The sequence below is a fragment of the Aquarana catesbeiana genome, linkage group LG01, assembly GCF_042186555.1.
Source record: "Aquarana catesbeiana isolate 2022-GZ linkage group LG01, ASM4218655v1, whole genome shotgun sequence".
Classification (NCBI taxonomy): domain Eukaryota; kingdom Metazoa; phylum Chordata; class Amphibia; order Anura; family Ranidae; genus Aquarana; species Aquarana catesbeiana.
In genome coordinates, this window is record NC_133324.1 from 119,333,704 (window position 1) to 119,357,070 (window position 23,367).

General features: G+C 45.0%; 1 non-coding gene across 1 annotated transcript; it reads right to left on the reverse strand.

Moving 5' to 3' along the window:
* Window positions 1–22,672: 22,672 nt before the first annotated feature.
* On the reverse strand, window positions 22,673–22,800 carry LOC141125063 (U6atac minor spliceosomal RNA). Its single transcript, XR_012241361.1, has one exon. It is a non-coding gene; the product is annotated as a U6atac minor spliceosomal RNA (small nuclear RNA).
* Window positions 22,801–23,367: the final 567 nt, after the last annotated feature.

Consider the following 23,367-nt stretch of genomic DNA (forward strand, 5'->3'; position numbering starts at 1 on the left):
AGCAAACCCCGCTATAGCGCTGGCGCTCGCTCCGCCTCCACCATCATCTGAGTGACTCTTCTAATGGCCAGGCCACTGGTTGCTACAGCCGCCCGGCGTCTAACAACCAGTAACGTCACGGCCGGGACTCCCTGCCCTGCATTCAAAGTGAAGGAGGAGTTAACATCCTGCTCCTCCACGCCTAGTGCTCTCCGCACGGCTGGCTCCACCTCCACCACGGATGCCCCCACTGCACACTGCATCTGGCAGCAGGCGACAGTGGCAAGTGACAAGCTCAGGGTTCCCACTGATTCTGCATTATGGTGAGTTGAACTATTTCATTATATATTATAATGCAGTAATAGAAACAATGTGCTTCAATCATCCTGACACCATATCAAGCATAGTGCTGGGATGATTTAAGTGCTAACACCAGCCATTCACCCGACAAATCACCCGCCGCCAAATTCCCCATCAACCTACATTCTCCCATCCCCCAACCTAACCCCCCCGGGGGGGGGAGGGGATTGTCCCTGAATGGCAGTTTGGAAATGTGGTCACCCTAGTGGGAACCCTGAGCTTGTCACTTGCCACTGTCGCCTGCTGCCAGATGCAGTGTGTCACTTGTCACCTTCACATGCCACCGCAGCCTGCCCACCTTAGAGTGTTGCTTGCCACCACAGCCTGCCACCAGACTAACACACCAGTGCCCCGGCCTCCCAGGGAAGGTGGACACCCCCCAGCTGCTGTGGCTCCTCCCAGTGGCAGTGTGGCACAGGGGTTGGGGAGTCCCCTGCTTTAAAGCATGCTGGAGCCCAGAGATGATAGAGGAGGTTTGTGCCGGCAGACGGCCATGGTGAAGGCAGAGCCAGCCCGGAGATGATAGAGGAGGTGGGTGGAGTTGACATCCGTGGTGGAGGCGGAGCCTGCGCAAGCCTGGAGAAGATAGAGGAGGTGGGTGGGTGCCACTGTGACAGTACGGGGGGTGGGGCATTACAGGACCACATTATATTAGCCAGTCCTCTATGCCTAGCCCTCCCTTCTTCTGGCAGCACATGGTGAGGTATGTAAGGGTCATGGCACAGGAGTGGGCTCCCTGGCAGGGCATTAGAAGAGAGAAGCAGGCAGAAGTATGGGTGCTCAGTGTATGATTGTTCTCCTTGCAGGCAGCACATGGTGGGATGTGTAAGGGGCAATCATGGCTCAGGAGGGGGCACCATGGCAGGGCATTAGAAGAGAGAATCAGCAGGCAGAAGTATGGGTGTTCAGTGTATGATTGCTCTCCCTGCAGGCAGCAAATGGTGGGGTGTGTATGGAGCAGTCAGGGCACATAGGGGGGAGATCCCTGGCAGGGCAGGAGAGGTGGTGCCATAGGTGGGGGTGACAGGAGAAGAGGGGGACCCAGAGAAGGAGGTCTGTAAGTTCTCTGTAGGTGTTGGGCTGGTGGAAAGGGTGGGAGGGGAGAAGTTAAAGAAACCTGCTAATGGAGGGGGGAGTGAGGCAGGGAGAGGTGAGTGCAGTGTGGACTGAGATGCTGCAGGAAGGGAGATGCAATGCTGAGTGAAGGGAATCCCTGAACTGGAAAGAGAGATGATCCATGGAGAAGGAGCTGCCAGTGATCTGGTGGTGCAGGGATCTGACACGGGTGAGTCCTGGACTCTACACTGCGGGCTGTGCTGCATGCAGATCTGTGGAGGCGGAGCCGGCCTGGAGATGATAGAGGAGGTGGGTGGAGTGGGGGCATCCGTGGTGGAGGTGGAGCCGGCCGTGCGGAGAGCACTAGGCGTGGAGGAGCAGGATGTTAACTCCTCCTTCACTTTGAATGCAGGGCAGGGAGTCCCGGCCGTGACGTTACTGGTTGTTAGACGCCGGGCGGCTGTAGCAACCAGTGGCCTGGCCATTAGAAGAGTCACTCAGATGATGGTGGAGGCGGAGCGAGCGCCAGCGCTATAGCAGGGTTTGCTCCTCTCTGTCAGCTTCATTCCGGGACACTGTATTGTCCCGGAATGAAGTTGCCCGGGACCTGGGACAGACCTGCTGATTGCCAGGGCCAGGGCAGAATGGAGATTCTCCAAGCAAAGAAGATCTCTGCTCTATAAAGAGCTACCAGCTCCCAGCTACCACCCTCACTCATACTGTTTTCTGACTGTAGAACAACTCTCCAATTAAAGAAAGAGGAGACTGTTGCTAACGACTTCCCAGAGAGACAAACTATGACCCCTTTTTACATAGTATTATCATCTCTTAGTCTATACAAGCCAGGAAACATATTTGTGTTACTTAATGCACTAGTGCAATTATGGCAATCTAATTGAATGAAAAATTTAATACTATCATGTTGCTTCCATAGTTCCTTAGTTAGTTTCATAGAGTGTGTCATGAGATATGATTGGACAAACATGTGTAGCTTATTCCATTTTAGCACTGACATATGGGCCTCAATGTGGTAAAAAAATTGCAGTGTTCATTGTAGTGGATATCAATATCCAGTAGTTACAGATCTGTCATCAAAATCAGCCTCTAATAACCTTCTTTTATGGATGAATGTGGGACTGCTCTAACAAGCAAAGCCCTCTGCTCCCCACATGTTCCTGTTAGCACATCATTATCACAACAGAAATGTGCAGGAGGTAGGAGGGGTGGACAAACTTTGCTTGTCAGCTAGAGTGGCTGCTGCACTGCCTGTAGGTGACTGCAGTTTATACATGCAGCAGTTTTTTGTATGACAGATTTTCTTTAAGCAATAATTAAAGCTTAACTAGTGGAAAAAATATTGTATGACTTTTGCTGTGTACAACTATGTTACATCTAATGATGGTTATCCTAGGTTTGGATTCTTGCTGTGTGAAATAATACATCTAATTTAATTCATACTAATGTCAATGCTGAACATGGCTATGGCTCTCATACGGTGAAGGGATCCATGAAGGGATCCTGTCATTTACCCTCCCTTTCCTCTACCATTGCCTATTCAAAAAATGCCTTGTATTTTGTTCACAGAATTTGAGGCATTTTGTGAATCGTTAAGGGGAAAGGAGGAGCAGGTATATTAAAAAATCGACCTTTCTCTTTTTATAGAACAACTTGTATTCTATTCTTTTTGCCTGTTGAGGTATGTTATTTCTATTTATTGTTTTTTGTTTTATATGTTGAACTAGATGTTTTTTTTCAACCTAACTATGTAACTATTCAAAACCTACAAGGTATAACCAGAATAGGAGGTATTTTGTGAATGGACAAGGAGAGAGGGAAGGGAGGGTAAACGACAACACCCCTCAACTGTACAAGAGCCGCAGCTCTTAGCTCAGTGCTGACAGTAGTATCCAGCATGAATGAATCTAGAATTATTACCTTACTCAGCAGCCATCTGAAACTTGGAGAACCATTATTAGAAGTAACATATGTATACGGCAAACATTTTTTTCCTGGACTTCAGCTACAATTATTTTTGTTTTCTTTTGGCATAGCGTTATTATGCTTTCAATTTCAAAACTGCAGGGTGTATAAAAAGTATGCCTGCGGAGCCCTGGCAGAGGCTCTACTTCCTATAAACCTTGCATTGGCCAAATTTGTATCTGAATTGCCTCCTTCAGGTACTTATCTTCTGAATCATGTGAACTGCTTTTAGCTTTATCCCAGCTTTTGCCTTGCCTAGCTTGGGTGGCCCTATCTATTGGGACACACGTCTCACACCATAGGAAGATAGCAGAATCTAAGGATATGCAAACTCTCAATACCAAAGTGTTCACAAGGTCATGTTTTTATAAATCATTAGTTTACCTTAAGCAAGATTTAGTTGGTTGGTGAGGACAGGAATTATTGTAATGGTGCCATTTTTAAAAGTGTTACAAGGGGCAGTTGAGACTTAAACTGCTAAGTGCTGGACTGGTATGCTGGTGCAGTTTGCTCTCAGCTTCTCCCTCTAGCAGTTACCTCTCTGTGCTTCTCCTCCCTGAGGGAAGTGTATTCACTAAACCAAAAAGTTTGCTGTAGGATTTTCTATTTATTTTTTTGCTGTCTGCAATCAATCAGAATCATGATTTATTTTCAAACCTGGGGAATTAGAGTGTGAAAGGAATAGAATTCCTGTCTGATTTGTGTTGTTGTCCATGTTCTCAGTTGGGAGATTTAGCTTTCTTATGTGCCCTGGTAACCCTTGTCACCTGGATACAATTCAGATTTATTGATGGCAAATAGACTATTTACTTGGCAAAGGAATTTGCATTTTGCAAGGGAAATTTCCCCAGAGGTTAGTGAACAAGGTGAGGTTCTACTGACTTCCATTATCCAAACACAAGCAAACAAAAATACAGGTACTTTTCTTGCCTTGCATGTGAATGGGTATTCTTTGCAAAGTGAAATTTCACCACAATCACTAAGCTCTGCAGTAAATTCCCTTGCAAAGTGAACAGCCTTCATTAAATCAACCCCAGTGTTGGGGAAATGCAAACTGTTTCAGTTGTCATCAGAACAGGAAGTGAGAGTAAACAGGAATATGGGGGGTGATTTATTAAAAGCAAATACACTTTTCACTTTCAAGGGAATTATCCCCAGTGCTTAGTGAATGGTGTGAGGCTCTGTTGACTTCCATCATCTAATCATGTGCAAACAAAAATGCTGTTGTTTTTAAAGCGATATTAAAGGTTTGTTTTTTTTTTAATTAAAATAACAAACATGTTATACTTACCTGCTCTGTGCAATGGTTTTACACAGAGCAGCCCTTATCCTCCTATTTTCGGGTCCCCCGCTGGGCTCAGGTAAGTATTTAGGGGGGCTGCATGCAGACGTTTTCTTACCTTAATGCGTTAAGGTAAAAAAACCTTCTGCCTTTAGAACCAATTTCATTTGCCATGCACAAAATTGGGTATTCTTTGCAAAGAGAAATGTCACAACATTTACTAAGCCCTGGAGCAAATTTCCTTGCTAAGTGAACAGCCTTTTTACCTTTAGTTTATCAATCCCATACATTATGTGTCAGGAACGTAATGGCCATAGCACAGCTGAAGCTCTGAGGCGCATGCAAATGCACAGGCGCGGGCCTGCTGGTGCCCATATTACTGTGCTCAGACGAACACATATGTTCATGCGCACACAAATGTGCACACCTATGCATATGCGCATTAGCCTTTGACACTGGCGCCAAGTGGCCTATATAAGTGCAGCAGGTGCACTAGTCCATTGTTGTCTGATCTGCAGCTGTACCCATGTTCCTGTGCCTGATTCTGCTGACTTCTGTGTTTGACTCGCTTGTTCTTGACTTCCCTTGAATGCTACCTGCCCTGACCTCAGGCTGTCTCTGGACTTTGCTCTGTCTACTGCTTATCTGCTTGATCTTGTGTTGCCAACCTCTGCCTGTACCCTGACGATTCCCTGCCTGCCGTCTATGCTTGCATCTGACCATCTGTTGCTGACCTGGCTTGTCTGACCTTGCATCCAGTTGTTCATCTGCCCTGCCTGCACCTGCCTAACTCTACCTGGAGCTTCTTCTACTGTGGGTCACCAGTCTTCCTGCATCTGCTATTAGTCACTGCCCTCTGCTGCCTGCTGCTTACTAGTCCAGGGTCTGTTGTTCCTGCTATCATCAGCTGTTCCAGTTATCCATCCAGCTCTGGTGACATACCTACTACACATCACTACTACCAGCAGAAGACTACACAGGCACTTATACCTCACCGTGCTCTCATGGCCACTGTTGCAACATCAGTGGTTCCCGAGCTGGGGCTGTATGAGAGGCCTCCCTCTGCACGTCAGGCTCATTCACAAGGTAAGTGACAATTTTTTCTTCTGCTGACAACTCTCAAAAGTGATATTTCTCCACACCAAAGAGTTTTCTATTTACTTCCTCCAGAATGGAAAAGAGACCGAAACAAGAACCTGACTGAGGTTCTAACAATTCTGACCAAAACTATGAAAAATAAATATTAATAACTCATAAAAGTATGGCTGGACTTCCACTTTTAGCAGTTAAACCTCTACCAACTGCCCCCTCATACAAACTCATCTACTCATAACAAAATGACAGCTTTCGTTGGGTTGGGCAGTACAAGCAAGAAAGTGTACAGTATCAATTTACTGGTGGCTATTTGCCCTCCTTTGTTCACCAATTTATATTAACTACAAAAGTATGAGAAGAATGACCAACATATACTGTATACATTGTGTACATTGTAACTGACGTGTCCTTAAATGCCCTTTCTTATCTTTAGTTTACCATCTCAGCTTCAAAAAAAAAAGAATCGCAGTAAGGGAAACATAAGGTATGAATAAACTGCTTTATTAAACAAATGACTTTGAGGATAAGTAATGCTCTTAATAAGCTGACTTGGTTCATAGCTCATTATGAATGTTTATATGGGAATATCTGCTGGTTTAGTATAAAGTTATGCTGAAGCCAGGAAAAGCTTATTAGCTGAAGGTGTATGCCGCACTTTATCTAACATTGGCGATGGAAATAGAGTCTTCTCCACAGCTGTGAGGCCAATCCAATTAAATGTGTAGTTATTTATCATGGCTGGTAAACAGGGAGCTGTTTCAAAACAGATGTTTGCCAATTTATTACACAATACTGTGTAAATAGGCAATTTACTTCTATAGAGATTGATGCATCATCACTGTACCTGGCACTTACTTGCTGTACCCACATGAAATGGGCGATATAAACATAATGAACAGTTCGTTTAAAGCCGAACTCCCAATATATTTAAAAATTGTCAATGAATGCAGTTACTGCACATAATAATTCAAAATGTAAATATATTTTTAAATGTAACTAGTTTAAATACCTGCAATCTACTTGGTATCAGCCTCTTTTTTGTAACTTTTGTAACTTTTATTTTATTGTATTTAAAAGAGACCAGAATAGAAGCAGTAAAGGCGGAGCCAATTCTATCTGCTGACAAAGGCCATGCCCTGCAAAAATACAGAGGGATGAGCTTGTCAGTCTGCTGCTCTTCATTCTCTGTTCAATCACAGGATAAAGGAAGCAAGGTGAATTTTCTTTGCTGCTTTAAAATACAGAAAATTTAAAACATCAAAGTGCTGTGCAGTCCTGCAGGGCTTTTTAAACCTCAGGATTGGCTAGACAGAAAAGCAAATCCTTTGAAAGATAAAAACAGTTCTAATATATGTATTTCAAGTGTGCATTTAGCAGTTTCCCTGGAGTTTAGCCCTAAATCAAATTAGCTTTATAGCGTGCAGAAGCTGGTAGTGACTTTTTGTTATTTTGCTGTAAAACAGAATTAAAGTGATACTAAACACACACTGTTTAATGTACATTGTCCCTTCTATTTCTGTATGTGGATGATGACGCTGTAATTATCTTAGAAAAAAAAAAACCTACCTTTTTTCCTAATCGATGTACAGCTGTCACATGACCCAGATCTTTCCCAGCCTGTCTGCAGGGAAACATAAGCAGGAGGAGATTCTAGTCCTCTGCTGCTGGTCACATGTTCAATATAAAACAAAAAACAGCCCTTGGAATACAAAGTAAAAATAAATAAATGGTATCAATAAACTGTTTTAAATTGTCATACAAATATATATTTGAAATTAAATCTTTATTGTTTTGTGGAAATAACATGCTGTGTGCGGATTTCTGCTAGTCACACGCTGTGTCGAGCCCCTCCAACCTGTGTCATATGCCGCGTACACACGAGCGGATTTTCTGTCGAAAAAAACTTGGATGGCTTTTCCGATGGAATTCCGCTCAAGCTTGCCTTGCATACACATGGTCACACAAAAGTTCTCTAAACTTTCGACCGTCAAGAACGTGTTGACGTACAACACTACGATGAGCCGAGAAAATGGAGTTCAGTGCTTCAGTGGAATTGTTTCCGAGCATGCGTAGGAATTTTGCGTGTCGGAATTTGTACAGACGATCGCATTTTCGGTTAGGAACTTTTTCCGACCGAAAAATTGAGAACCTGCTCTCAATCTTTTGCTGGCGGGAATTCCGCCAACAAAAGTCCGATGGAGCATACACATGGTCGCTTTTTCCGACCAAAAGCTCTCATCGGTCTTTTGCTGGCCGAATTTCCGATTGTGTGTACGCGCCATTAGAATAAGAGGGAGGTGAGGCCTCCATTATCTACATGTAATATCCCGCTCCCATTGTGTTTAGCTGGTTAGTGAGCAAGGAGGAGGAGGGAGGGAGTGGGCTGTCATTTACCACTGTGTATAAGCCCATATGTGTGACTCTATAGTCCCATGGGCTGCTCATTTGTGATAGGAAATGCTCAGCATGGCAATACATTGAAAACTAAGCATGTGCAGAGTTACCACAACAGCTGCAAAATCCCTAGCTGAACTGGGGACATGAACAGAAGGTGGGGATAGAGAATAGCAGGATTAACCAGGTTTTTTGCAGAATACAGAAAATTAATCTCATAGTGACTAAGTGATAAAGATAAGCCCGACATTCAGTCGAACATAAGTTTGACTCGAACATCGGGTGTTCGCCCATTCGCCGAATGCCGAGCGCCCGTAGAACGTGCCATAATGAATGGCTAGACCGTCAATGCACTGCAAGATCGCAGTGCATTGATGGCTGCTGATTGGCCAAAGCATGCACCTGACCTGAATGCTTTGCCAATCACAGCGCGCTCTGAGAGCCATGATTGGCCAAAAGGAGGGTGCCTTTGGCCAATCATGGCTCAGGGGGTCCACACCCCCCACTATGTAAGGCTGCCACTATGTAAGGCTGCTTACATGCCAGCTGTACATAGTTTTATGAATGAGAGCAACAAAATTACATTTGTAAAGGAAAATGACATTTAAAACTGCTCACGGCTGTAATGTATTGCCGGATGTAAAAAAAAAAATTGCGTGGGGGTCCCCCCAAAATCCATACCAGGCCCTTTAGGTCTGGTATGGATTTTAAGGGGAACCCTGTGCCAAAATGAAAAAAAAAATGGCGTAGGGGTCCCCCTAAAAGTCCATACCAGACCCTTATCCGAGCACGCAACCTGGCAGGCCGCAGAAAAAGGGGGGGTGAGAGAGCACCCCCCTCCTGAACCTTACCGGGCCACATACCCTCAACATGGGTAGGATGCTTTGTGGTCCCCCTCAAAGCACCTTGCCCCCATGTTGACGGGGACAAGGGCCTCATCCCCACAACCCATTACGTGATGTCACCTGTTTATATCACTGGGTGGCCCCACCCTCAGCTATATAACAGTCAATGCAGAAAGCTTGCAGTCAGCGAGTTTTTTCCGTTTTTTATTTTTCCTCGGGTCATCGGATGCTGTGATCAAAGATGAATGGACATCGTGGGACAATTTTTATTGTCTACTCTCATTTTGACACTTTTTTGGGTGAATGTGTAGGGGCACAATGTACCCGATACCCATTCACATAGGGGGGGCCGGAATCAGGGGGTCCCCTTGTTAAAGGGGGCTTCCAGATTCCAATAAGCCCCCCGCCCACAGACCCCAACAACCACTGGGCAAGGGTTGTGGGGATGAGGCCCTTGTCCCCATCAACATGGGGACAAGGTGCTTTGGGGGAGACCCCAAAGAACCCTCCCCATGTTGAGGGCATGTGGCCTGGTACGGTTCAGGAGGGGGGGCGCTCTCTTGTCCCCCCTTTTCCTGCTGCCTGCCAGGTTCCATGCTTGGATAAGGGTCTGGTATGGATTTTGGGGGGGACCCCTACGCCATTTTTTTTTTAAATTTGGGCTCGGGGTTCCCCTTAAAATCCTTATCAGACCAGATGGGCCTGGTATGGATTATGAGGGGACCTCCATGCATTTTTGTTTTTAAATCTTGTTGCCTGGTAATGGACTCGGGGGGGAACCATGCCATTTTTTTCAATGATTTTCATCTATATTGCCGGGATCCGACAATTCATTACAGCCACGAGCAGTTTTTTGCTGTGGTACTGTTCTAAACCCGGGAAAGATGCGCTACTTTACAGGCAGACTAAGGACACCCCCAGGCACGATATTTAAAGGAATATTTAATTTTTATTGTTTCACTTTAAGCATTATTAAAATCACTGCTCCTAAAAAAACTGCCATTTGTAAAACTTTTTTTGCATTGATACATGTCCCCTGGGGCAGGACCTGGGTCCCCAAACACTTTTTATGACAATAACTTGCATATAAGCCTTTAAAATTAGCACTTTTGATTTTTCATGTTCATGTCCCATAGACTTTAACGGTGTTCGCATGTTCGCACAAATGTTTTGCCTGTTTGCAAGTCCTGGTGCGAACCGAACCAGGGGGTGTTCGGCTCATCCCTATTGAGTATGAACAGAATGTAATACATCATTTATTGATAGTTAGGGTTAGCTGTCTACCAGTCTTTTAAAATACTCAGAAATAAGGCTACAAACAGCTTAGCGGTAAATCAACTGAATATGTTAAGGCAATTTAAAGCAACATGAAATAAAACAGACAATTTTACCAAAATAAAGGCACTGTGGCCAATGACCCACTAACTGGCACTCAAAGGCTATAGCGACGCAAAGGTAAACAGATCCTTGTGTGCACGCTCTGTATGCAATCCCTAGAGCGTGTGGATGCTTGCATTTCTAGTGAATGGGGTACCCCTGAACGTGTCTGAAATTACCTGGCGCCTGGTATTCAACATTGGCCGGCCTTCGGTGGGGCCCTTCATTAGATGGTGCATTGTCCCTTGGGCTGTCATTTACCACTTTGTATATGCCCACATGTGTGACTCTATAGTCACATGGGCTGCTCAGATGTGTCAGAAAAATCTCAGCATAGAAACACACTGAAAAATGCACGTGTGCAGAGTTGCCACCACAGCTGCAAAATCCCTAGCAGAATAGGGGACTTAGACAGAAGGGGGAGATAGAGAACAGCAGGATCACCAAGTTTTTTTGCAGAATACAGAAAACAAATCTCATAGTGATTGAATGAGTATGAAGGGCATATAATACAGTATTTACTGATTTTTTTTATGATGTGGGTTTATTGACACTTTAACTAAATCGTTAAAGGAAAACTATAATGGTTTGGGTTATTTTCTTTTATGTTTTTAAACTGATGTTTTAAACTTATGGTTTTAAACTGATATCTGTCACAGGATTCCCAGAGCATTATGGTTCATCTAAAGAGATGCTTTTAGACACCCTTTCTCTAACTGAAACCTCAAATAAAAACCATATGAAGGTGGGAGTGCAGCAAGGCAATGAACTTAAGTTCCAACTTATGAAATCGTGTGTCTAAATTTAAAACTGAGCTAAAGAGCTTTGCAAACAACAGGTGTTTTATATATATATATATAAGATGTAAGAACAAACCTTTCACTGATACCAGAAACTAGTACTATCCAATGAATAATTTAGACCCCCCCCCCCACACTCCATATGCAACCTGCCCCCCACCCCCACTTTGCCAGCATGGTCATCACTAGTAGCTCCTCCTCCTGTCTGCTAAAGGCTGGTGTGACTTATGAAATATATGGGTTTGATTCTAGACCCTAGGACAAGTATTATCATTGTAGACACTTGTTAATAATATTATAACTCTTTTTCCATGCAAATGTTATCTTTTCTTATCTGTATTCTTGTGATTTGTGAATATTGTGATTCTTGTGATTCTTTTTATCGCCAAAGACGAGATTGATATCTATGATGAAATCATTACCTCTTGTCAAAGGATTTGATGGTGGTTCTGTCAGTCATGGCTTTATTAATGAATGACTTTTCCATTCACTATGTTTTATTGAAGAGTTATTTAATCTCGAAATCTGACATTGCTTCACGCTGAATAATAAAAAGCTAAGAGCACATCCTCATTGTCCTCTGTATAACACATTCGTTCTGTCTCTGTGACCCTGTGCGGGTCACTAAATCAGATGCCTGTGTGTACTTATCAAAGATGCTTTTATATCAGAGATGCAGCTCCCTCCTCCCTCCCTAACCGCACTGGGAAAGGGGGGCAGCACATTTAAAGAGAGAGCAGCTGGGCTCTTGTACTAGTTTTTATTATGATGTTTCAAGTAATAATTCACATCACTTATAGCGATCTGACTTATGACTTTTTCTGCTGGGACATTGAAGGAGCAGACACAGCTGGTGGGAAGTGAACCAGTGCCAAGCTATGTGAAAGGATAGAGGGTGAGAGGTAATAGGAGAATAAAATACACAGACAGATCAGAATGGCTCTTTCAGGGGTTATAGAAGAAGTGTGGATAGCAAATTTCGAGTTGAGAATAGCCTACTAACGATGTACTGTCATACTGGCACATAATGGACTTAATCTTTTCTAGAATCTCCCGGAAATAGCAACTTTTATGAATACGCACTTAACCATGAAAATAACTGCTTTGCACGTGTAATTGATGCTCAGTTGATGTTTAGAATTCCATTCTACAAGATCTTGTGTGCAGTGGTGGTATATACTCATGCACCAGGGGCAAAGTAGACTTGGGGCATGAAGTTTAAACATAAACAAAAACACCAAGAACAGGTATGTTGATGCAAAGAGCAGAACTTATATAAGAGTACAGCTAGGATTTTAATTTTTTCAATATTTTTTTATTAGTTTATTATGAAAAATCCTCTTACATAACTAAAGTAATAGTAAAGGTTTTTGTTTTAAAATAACTAACATGGTATACCAACCTGCTCTGTGCAATGGTTTTGTACAGAGAATTACCGATCCTCATCTTCTCAATTCCCCCACTGACACTTCTGCCCCCCCCCCCAAATGCCCCCATAGCAAGCCACCGGGTATAGGGGCACTTGTGCATGCTTCCTCCATAAGGCACACAGAGCGGGACTTGGCCCACCCTTGCAATGGCTCTGGTCAACAGTAACCAGAGCCAATGGCTCCTGCTGCTCTCTCTGAGCCAATTAGGAGCAAGGGACCCAAGAGAGCCTTGGCTCTCATGCACATTGCTGGATTGAGATTGGGTATTGAGGGGACTGTATTGAGGGGATTGGGGGCAAGGCAAGCTGTATGCAGAAGGTTTTTTACCTTTCTGCATAGAATGCAGAAAGGTAAAAAACCTTCTGTCTTTACAACCACTTGAGGACAGGTACTTTAGTGACAAACAACAAATACGACAAGCAATAAACACAAAACATGAAAGCCGAACGTAATACATATGTAAAAAACACAGTTGCACTAGCAATAGTAATCAGACATACTAAAAAATAGAAAATGAAACCTTGAACATAAATATGCGCAAATAGTCCAAAGTGTTATCATAGAAAGAGTTCCAAATAAGTAATACAGGAAAATTGAAGGTTGAGCTTGCAGACACTTTGCCACATGTGAATCCTAATCAAAAACACATGCAAGCAACATATAATCCCATGTGCAGTTGACAACCAGAGACACCGCCACCTTAGATGGAATAAATGCCTGTTTACTTACCAGCAGTACTGGACCTCTTTTTTACAAAAGGCCAGTAACACTTTTGGCTGATTACCCTGCCAGGGCCTTTAAATGATCTTCCTGCACTCAAATTGCAGTAGATAAAATGCACGTAATAAATCTCACCAGCCAACGTGCACGGGCCTTTTTTTTCTACTTCAATGTGAGTGTATTTTCACTATTTTAAAGTAAAGCATCATTGGATTTTATACTATGTGAAGCAATTTTTGTTTTTGAGTCTGACATCATGGACACTCCAGTTGGATGAATCTTTCTATGGCCCATTGAGAGTCTGCGGGAACATCATTTAAAGGCCCTTGCAGGTTAATCAGCCAAATGTGTTGCTGTTTTTTTGTGAAAAAGAGGTCCAATACTGCTGGTAAGCAGGCATTTATTCCATCTAAGGTTATATAAAGAAAATTGCAGCACTGGATATAGACAAACACTAAAAAAGAAAAACCACAGTGCACAATGATTCACTAGTGATAAAATAAAATCAAATTAGTACAAATTGTCCATACATGTTCTAATATGGTAGCAAACTGGGGTGTTGAATTAAGTGCGCGGCTGTCCCCACCGCAAAGCTTTATCACACTAAAATAAATTGTGCTTAATATTCATATAATGTCCATAAATACACATATGTGAGTCCCTGTTTGGGTAAATCCGTGACTTCCACTGCAATAGACCCGTCACCATAGGAAGATTAAAGGCTTACCAGACAGCCCGTAGTAAAAGGCATGAAAAACCTCCACTTTGGTTGTTGTCCCTTCTGTGGATGGGTCTCGTCCAGAAACGTTGAATAAGTAACAGCAGACGGTCATCAATGGAAAAAGTTCACTGACAGCGATAATGAGTAAAAAAGAAGAAATGCTCCAATAGTGTAAAAAGGTTTGACTCTCCTTTATTAAAATTTGCCATACAGGCATCCATATAAACAAGTTCCTTGCAAGGAGTTTAAAAACAGCTCCGACAGATATCGAAAGTCCATGCATGCGCAGTACGTGCGTGCGTGTTTACCCTACGGCCGTTTCGTCAGAAATAACATCATCAGGGGCATGCCCACACGTCCGCGCATGCGCATTATATACCCGAGTGGCAGAACGAAGGAATTCAGCCATTGGTTACATAGTTCAGCTACCCGGAGCCAAAAAACAGCTGAAGCATTGACAAAAAGAATGCCAATTGTTTCTAATGCTGGTTAACCTAGTTTAAACACATAGGACGGCATAAACCTTTCATAGTGCCATCTTGTGAACAATTTGGATATTACTTGATGATGTCATTTCTGACGAAACGGCCGTAGGGTAAACACGCACGCACGTACTGCGCATGCACGGACTTTCGATATCTGTCGGAGCTGTTTTTAAACTCCTTGCAAGGAACTTGTTTATATGGATGCCTGTATGGCAAATTTTAATAATGGAGAGTCAAACCTTTTTACACTATTGGAGCATTTCTTCTTTTTTGGATACTCATTATCGCTGTGAGTGAACTTGTTAGGTACCTGGTAGTTGAGCCTGACTGGTGGAAGGAGACCTCTCTTAAACGCTGGTTCAGGAGCCGCTGGAAGTGGGAACAGTGGTCTCCTCAGCGCAGTGGGTAGGAGGGCCTGATGCAGGTTCCAGCAGAAGCAGATACCGGAACTGGAAGGATGTCCCTCAGGGATGGCTGAGCTGCGGATGCAGGCAGGCTGGTGCAGACCGGGAGGCAGGCAGACAGATGCGAAGACAGCAGCTGGATGCAAAACAAACAGGCGGAGAGCAGCGTCACAGGACACAGGCAAGCAAGGTCAGACAGTCCGTTTGGCAGGAGATCAGGCGGGAATAAACAAAAGGGATGATCCAAGGAATAGTCAGGCAGGCAGGAGTTCGGCAACAGGTAACAGCATAAGCAAGGTCAGGCAAGCCGGGTCAAATAGGAGACTGGAGAATGGTCAGACGTAGCTGGGTCACTAGCAAAATAACAGATAGGCAGATACAGGAATTTCAGGTGCAGAGCTGCAGACGAACAGCACCTGACATGAGCACCTGTCATTCTTTTAAAGGGACCTTGGCGCCAAAACAGCGCTAGCGCGAACGGGCTGGGGAATTGAGCTGAATTGTCCTAGAAAGACTCCTCGTGCCCCTGCATGCACGCAGATTCGCCCGACGGCTGCTGACATGCCCCTGACATTGCCCCCCCCCAACGGGCAGCCTCCGGATGCCCAGATAACTCTTCTTTTCAGGATGGGCAGAGAAATAGGCATGAATCAAATGTTTGGCATGAATATTACAGTCAGGTTCCCATGAGTTGTTTTCCGGACCATACCCCTTCCACTTAATTAAAAACTGTACTTGCCCAGACCTCTTTCTGCAGTCAAGAATGGCTTCCACTTCATACTCCTCATTGCCGTCCACCAGAACTGGTTCAGGGACCCTGGTGCCCCTATCAGGAAAAGGATCATCTACAGCAGGCTTCAAGAGTGACACGTGAAACACAGGGTGTATCTTAAATGAGTCAGGTAAGCATAATTCATAAGACACCTCGTTAATTTTCCTTTTCACAGGGAAAGGCCCAATAAATTTAGGGGCAAGCTTCTTGGAAGGACATGCTAATCTAATATTATTGGTAGACAGCCATACCTTGTCGCCAAGCTGAAGGTTTAGATCTCCTCTTCTTTTCTGATCAAAGAACCTCTTATTGTCCGCTTGCGCCTTGGATACCGCTTCCTGCAAGATCCGGTTATTATGACTGAGGAACTGCACTGTGTCCTGGACCGCTGAAACTGAGGATTCTGAAAGAAAATCTGGTAAAAAAGATGCATGAAACCCATAATTGGCAAAGAAAGGGGATTGACCGGTGGCAGAGTGACTGGCATTATTGTAAGCGAATTCCGCTAGGGGCAGCAAGGACACCCAATCATCTTGCACAAAAGATGTAAAACACCTAATGTATTGCTCCAGAGTCTGATTTGTCCTTTCAGTTTGCCCATTTGTTTGGGGATGGTATGCTGAAGACAGGGCTAGTTCAATTTTCAGATTTTCACAAAGGGCTCTCCAAAAGCGTGAGGTAAACTGTACCCCCCTATCGGACACTATATTTGCAGGGATTCCGTGTAACCTGACAATTTCCCTAATGAACACACAGGCCATCTCCACAGCAGAAGGTGTTCCTTTTAGGGGCACAAAGTGGGCCATTTTGGATAGCCGGTCAACGACCACAAGATCGCTGAACATCCCTCAGAACATGGCATTTCAACTATAAAGTCCATTGCAATCATCCTCCAGGGCCTATCTGGTATAGGCAATGGTCTTAGTAGTCCCCAAGCTCTGTTCCTGGGAGTTTTATTCTGGATGCAGACAGAACAGGAGTTGACATATTTTCTGCAAAATTCCTTCAGGTTAGGCCACCAAAAGGTGCGCTGCACCAGCTCAAGGGTCTTACGGACCCCAAAATGTCCTGCAAGTGGATGGTCATGCAAAAGTGTCAGCACCTTGACTCGGACATTCTCTGGTACAAAAATTTGACTTCCCCTCCATAATAGTCCATCTTGAGATGTTAAAGAGGACCCCTGGATACTTGAAGGTTCTGAGGATGCTTCTCTGATCACGGACAGAAGATCTGTTTGAAGGAGAAGGAAACTATTTGCCGGCAGAATGGTGTCAGGTACAGAAAAGTCTTTAGGATTATCAACCATGCGCAACAGCGCGTCTGGCTTTACATTTTTGGACCCCGGCCGGTAGGTGATATGGAAACAAAACCATGTAAAGAATAGAGCCCAACGGGCCTGTCTGGGTTTTAGTCTTTTAGCAGATCTTAAATATTCAAGATTCTTATGGTCCGTATAAATCAGTACCGGGTGGACTGCGCCTTCAAGCAAATACCTCCATTGCTCCAAAGCTGTCTTGATAGCAAGTAGCTCCCGGTCCCCCACATCATAGTTCCGCTCAGCCGGTGAAAGTTTCCTAGAAAAGAACCCTACGGGATGCATCAGGTCCTTGTTGCCTTGCCGTTGGGAAATAATAGCACCCACGGCTACTTCGGAAGCATCAACCTCCAGGATAAAGGGCAAGGATGGGTCAGGATGGCTAAGAATCGGAGCTGACGTGAAACGTCTCTTTAACTCTTCAAAGGCCCCCTGAGCTTCCGGGTTCCAGTGGAAATGAAGATTCTGCTTAGTTAGCTGCGTGATGGGGGCGATGATGGCAGAGAACCCCCTGATAAACTACCTATAAAAGTTTGCAAACCTAATGAAGCGTTGTACCCCCTTCTTGTCCATGGGTGCTGGCCATTCTAACACAGCAGACACCTTCTGAGGATCCATTTTGATGCCGGTTGGGGAGATCACTAACCCCAGGAACTGAATCTCTTTTTGTTCAAATTCGCACTTCTCCGCCTTAGCATACAGTCTGTGCAGGCGGAGTCGGGCCAGGACTTTACGGACATGTTCCCTATGTTGCTCGAGTGAACTGGAGAAGATTAGAATATCGTCCAAGTAGACGATTAGAAAAATGTCCAGGAAATCTTTAAACACATCATTGACCAGATGCTGAAACGTGGCAGGAGCATTGCAAAGGCCGAAGGGCATGACTAGGTATTCATAGTGTCCGAAACGGGTCCGGAAGGCCGTCTTCCATTCATCCCCGGCCCGAATGCGGACCAGATTGTAGGCCCCTCTCAGATCTAATTTGGTAAAGATGATGGCAGACCTTAATTTTTGGAACAGTTCAGGTATTAGGGGCAATGGATAACGGTTTTTGACCGTAATTTTGTTTAGCTCCCGATAGTCCACACAAGGGCGAAGTGTTTGATCTTTCTTGGAGACAAAAAATATTCCTGCACCAGCTGGTGAAGTGGACTGTCGGATGAAGCCTTTTTCAAGATTTTCGTTTATGTAAACCTTAAGTGCCTCTTTTTCTTTCTCAGATAGCGGAAAGATGCGCCCAAAAGGAATCTCAGCTCCAGGAAGCAACTCAATTGGACAATCATAGGGACGGTGGGGTGGCAGAGAGTCTGCTCCCTTCTTGCTGAACACATCTGCAAACCCCTGATAGACCTCTGGTACGTCTTGAAGCAGGTCTGGGTCAATGTCCATACAAAGTAAGGTAGCAGCAGAATTAACAGGTTCAGGTAAACAATGTCTTTGGCAATAGGGTGACTGAAACTTGATCTCGCCCGTGGCCCAGTTAACAAGAGGATTGTGGGCCTGAAGCCAGGGCATACCCAAAATGACTGGGAAAAGAGGTGATGAAATTACGTCCAGGACTAGGATTTCTCGGTGCTGAGATGAGCAGGTAGCAGACAGAGGAAGGGTTTCTTGAGAGACCTGTCCAGATCTTATATGGGACCCATTGGCCAGAAAAACTGAAAGTCTGTGTGTTTTATTCTTTAAAGGAAGATTTTGTTGGGTAGCAAAAACAGAGTCAACAAAGCAGCTACATGCCCCAGAATCAACAATGGCGTTGACTTGAATTGTTCTTTCCTGAAGCTGAAATGAGAGAGGGAGAACAAGTTGAGTGGCATTGGCTGTTAAAGCGGATAGGCTGGTTGGAGTAGAAGAAAAACACTTACGGATCTTTACTGGGCAGTTGTTCACATAGTGGCCCGTCCCGCCACAATAGAGACAAAGATTCAGTTGGCGGCTGCGTGCCCGTTCTTCAGGGGTCAGCGTAGTATGCATAAGTCCCAGTTGCATCGGTTCAGGAGCATCAGTTGTTTGGTTGACTGGACTTGGGCCGGCAGAAGGTAGGTACCGGGAGGCAGGCAGCGGGGCTCTTGCGGTCATCCACATAGGCCGCGTTTGTTGAGAAGATCGTTCAGACCGGCGCTCACGAAGGCGTCGGTCAATTTGGATAGTAATAGCAATGAGCTCCTCCAAGGTGTCAGGCATTCCTACCCGGGCAAGTTCATCCTTAAGACCCTCAGATAGCCCCATGCGGAACTGGTGGCGTAGAGCTGCGTTGTTCCATTGAGTGTCCACGCTCCAGCGTCGAAAGCCCATAACATAGTCCTCGGCCGGCCTACGGCCTTGCTGGAGCGCGAACAAAGCTGCCTCAGCGGTGGCAGTCCGCTGGGGGTCCTCATATAGCTGGGCCATGGCTTCAAAAAAGGCGGGTAAAGACTGAATCTGTATAGCATTGCTTTCAAGCAGGCGGTGGGCCCAGGTCTGGGGTTCCCCCTGAAGGAGGGATATGACAAACCCCACTTTGGTAGCTTCCAAGGAAAAAGTCCGTGGCTGTAGACCGAAGTAAAGTTGACAAGCGCTGTGAAAAGTCAAAAACTTGGTTCGGTCACCAGAAAACTTTTCAGGAACAGGGTCTCTTGTCTCCGGTGGAAGCATGACCACAGAGGGTGGTGCAGCAGCCTGTACTGGAGCGGCTGCGGAAGCAGGAGCCACACCACCGGGACCACTGAGGTTCAACACTTGACCCTCCAGTCTGTTGTAACTGTCTTGTAAGGTCTTTACAGCTTGGGTGAGAGCTGCTAAATGCGTACAGATCTCCTTGATGGGAGAGGTCTCTCCTGCAGGCTCAGTCATGGCTGTTCGTACTGTTAGGTACCTGGTAGTTGAGCCTGACTGGTGGAAGGAGACCTCTCTTAAACGCTGGTTCAGGAGCCGCTGGAAGTGGGAACAGTGGTCTCCTGAGCGCAGTGGGTAGGAGGGCCTGATGCAGGTTCCAGCAGAAGCAGATACCGGAACTGGAAGGATGTCCCTCAGGGATGGCTGAGCTGCGGATGCAGGCAGGCTGGTGCAGACCGGGAGGCAGGCAGACAGATGCGAAGACAGCAGCTGGATGCAAAACAAACAGGCGGAGAGCAGCGTCACAGGACACAGGCAAGCAAGGTCAGACAGTCCGTTTGGCAGGAGATCAGGCAGGAATAAACAAAAGGGATGATCCAAGCAATAGTCAGGCAGGCAGGAGTTCGGCAATAGGTAACAGCATAAGCAAGGTCAGGCAAGCCGGGTCGGATAGGAGACTGGAGAATGGTCAGACGTAGCCGGGTCACTAGCAAAATAACAGACAGGCAGATACAGGAAAATTTCAGGTGCAGAGCTGCAGACGAACAGCACCTGACATGAGCACCTGTCATTCTTTTAAAGGGACCTTGGCGCCAAAACAGCGCTAGCGCGAACGGGCGCGCGCGCGCACCCGCGATCGCGCGTACGGGCACACACGGGAGCGCTCCGGCGCCCCCTGGTGGGGAATTGAGCTGAATTGTCCTAGAAAGACTCCTCGTGCCCCTGCGTGCACGCAGATTCACCCGACGGCTACTGACATGCCCCTGACAGAACTTTTTCCATTGATGACCGTCTGCTGTTACTTATTCAACGCTTCCGGACGAGACCCATCCACAGAAGGGACAACAACCAAAGTGGAGGTTTTTCATGCCTTTTACTAAGGGCTGTCTGGTAAGCCTTTAATCTTCCTATGGTGACGGGTCTATTGCGGTGGAAGTCACCGATTTACCCAAACAGGGACTCACATATGTGTATTTATGGACATTATATGAATATTAAGCACGATTTATTTTAGTGTGATAAAGCTTTGCGGTGGGGACAGCCGCGCACTTAATTCACCCCAGTTTTCTACCATATTAGAACATGTATGGACAATTTGTACTAATTTTATTTTATTTTATCACTAGTGAATCATTGTGCACTGTGGTTTTTCTTTTTTAGTGTTTGTCTATATACAGCGTTGCACTTTTCTTTATATATACTTAGTGGTGCCCCATGTCAGGGTTATAGTGTCCAGCTGCAGGATACCTTCCTCATAGGTTTTATATTCACATTTTTCAGTTTTTTGTACACCTAGTGCAATTTTTTTCCTTTAGAATAATTCCATCTAAGGTGGCGGTGTCTCTGGTGGTCAGCTGCACATGGGATTATATATTGACTGCATGTTATTCTGATTAGGATTCACATGTGGCAAAGTGTCTGCAAGCTCAACCTTCAATTTTCCTGTATCACTTATTTGGAACTCTTTCTATGATAACCTTTTTTACTATTTGTGCATATTTATGTTCAAGGTTTTATTTTCTATTTCTTAGTATGTCTAATTATTATTGCTAGCTTGACTCTGTTTTTTACATATGTTTACTTTCTATGCTGGTGTAGCGGTACCCCCATGGGGCTGCTGAGAATTGTGGTTTGTCTGTCACCCTCCCCAGCCCTGCATTCACTCTCAAGCACTCCGAGACATAAAGCAGTCATTGTCAATGAACTTTGTTTTTGTTATTTATTGAGGGGTATAACTTGGATGGGGATGGGAGATATGGGATGCCCAGCATGGATCAATATAAACAGCAATTGTTTTTTTTTGGGACAACTATGTACACTCCCTGTACATACTCCTTCAACTTCCTCCTGCACAAACTTGCTTGAAGCTCATTACTCCTCACTCCACCAGCACATCACTTGCTGCAGACTGTTACTTCTAGTCACTCCCAGCACATCACTTGGTTCCCCAGGAACAGCTAGTACTATTTGTTGTTTAGGCCTGACACTAACTCTGCCGGGCCTCAGCAAATGCCCTTTGCAGGCTGGGACCGCGGGCCCCAATGGTGTAGCAGAAAAGTCCTTTTGCTAGCTGCCCTATTTTGGCTACTGGTCCCAGTTAGCCCTCATCAGGCCCTGCCAGCCCTTCTAGCTGCAGCTGCCTCTTTCCACTGCCCCTTCCTCCACAGTCCACACTTCTGGTTCTGCACCCATCTCAGATTGCAAGCTCCCAGTCCTCTCATGCGTGCCTCCCAGTCCTCCTGTCTGTGCTTCTCTCCCCAGCCCTCCTGGCTGCGACCAGTTGTTCTATTTTGGCTACTGATCCCAGTTAGCCCTCTTCGGGCCCTGCCAGCCCTCCTGGCTGCAGCCGCCTCTTTCCACTGCCCCTTACTCCACAGTCTACACTTCTGGTTCTGCGCCCATCTCAGACTGCATGCTCCCAGTCCTCACATGTGTGCCTCCCCAGTCCTCCTGACCAGATCAATACAAACAGGCTTGGCTGCCAGCCAAGCCTGCCTAAATTTACCTATCCTGCAAAAAAATCCTACCTCTAGCACCTACCTACCAAGAGGTTCCTACACTGGTATCACACAGTAGAGTTGCCACTTATTATATCATATGTTTGTTACTCTGTTTTGATCAATTTTAAGCGTGTCTTTTCTCAGAGAAAGAATGTAGTACATACTTTGTAGTTAAAAATGCTTCTATAAGCCCTACATTTAGTACAAGTATTAGTAATCCAAAGATAACAAGACAAGTTAATAGCTAAGGTAGAGGAATACCTGCCCTTGGCATATGTGTCTCAACAGGTCCATCTCAATCCACAGTTTACAGTATTCTGTCTAAAATAATGGCATATAAGAGAAAAACGTCGGTAGAGATGCCACAAGGTAAGTAGTAATCCCTTTATACGGTATATGTTGTATGGCCATAGGGACCTCTTTCATTCTTGTCAAGAAGAATGCTAACCTTCTATCTTTTCAAACAACACAGATTTTAATTTTTTTTTTTATCAGACAGTCCTATGAGAAGATTTCCAGTTCTTCAAATATTGGTAGCCCAGTTTTGAGATAAAACATAAGTACTCCATTTACCTGCAGGTTCCACAACAGACAGCAACTCAGCTAAAAACAGTTGCCATTAACCACTATAGATATATCAATGTTGTCCTTTGGTGCCCAACCCAGTGTTACAGATAAAGGAGTAGCAGAGGTTGCAGTTTCAGCAGGACACATGCTTTTGGAGGCCTGTAGTTCCTTCCTAGCCATATCCAAATTCCTCATCTATCAATATCACCTTGAGAAAGTAAGCAGCTAAACTGCTTCTCCTGGAGAAGTGTGGGGGAGCCCTGTAGAAAATGGAGAGCTTTATAGGCGTTGGAAGGCTTAGGCATAGAGGAAACTTTAGATATAGGTGGAAATGGGTTGGGAATGTTAGCTGAAGGGATAGGAATGCTAAGTTTAGACTAATTTGATTGAATAGTGGGGTCCTGGCTTTTGTGTTATACTGCTGTCCACTTGTGTCAAGCTACATCACTGCAAAAAACTTTTTTACATCA